Source organism: Gekko japonicus, unplaced genomic scaffold (genome assembly GCF_001447785.1).
Source record: "Gekko japonicus isolate JY-2015 unplaced genomic scaffold, Gekko_japonicus_V1.1 scaffold516, whole genome shotgun sequence".
NCBI classification, from domain to species: Eukaryota; Metazoa; Chordata; class Lepidosauria; order Squamata; family Gekkonidae; genus Gekko; species Gekko japonicus.
The window spans coordinates 411,700-412,417 of NW_015172567.1; positions in this window are offsets into that span (position 1 = coordinate 411,700).

Genomic DNA, 718 nt, shown 5'->3' on the forward strand with positions numbered 1-718 from the left:
TATACTTCTCCAGAAGGGGGCAGCATTGTGGCACATGGACACAGATGTTAGGAGCTTTTTTAAAGGGGACACATTTGTACATGAACACCCCCTACAATCTATATAAAACCTGGATTTCATCCCATGTGGGATTCTGTCTTGTTTCCCCAAGCCCTACTGCAGCTGACAGCAACTGTTACGTGTGATGCCATCACTGGGCACAGTTGTGCAATAAGCCTGCAAAAGGGGACCTTGTTAGAGGTTTTTGTTTGCACTTCAGACTTTGTACTTGTGAGCTGCGTTGAAGCCACTGTGGACAGGCCCCTGTTTTTAGAGGACAGAAACACAGATTTGCCGTCAAGAGCCTTGACCCATCCTGTAGTCAGGAAGAAGACATGAAGTTCCTGCAGTTCCTTTTGCTTCTCCAGTTCAAGTTTCCAGTGTGTGTCCTATATGAACTGGCTTTGTTTAATTGCAGAACTGAGGAATGCATAGATCCTTGACAATTTCAGGTCTCAGTGGTGCAGAAGTGGTTGAGTCAACATAGTGACAGAGACTGAATCAGTTCCCAGTGTTGAGGATAACAAAAGCGTTTTTTTTAATTTCTAGATTTTTAATGCTTTTTACTACTCTCCCCCCCCCCTCTTTTTTGTTGCCTTTGTGAATAAATTCTGGAAATCGGTCTGCTTCGCTGTTGCTTCTCCCGTGTCATTTTGCAGTCCTTATTTCTCGACAGGCC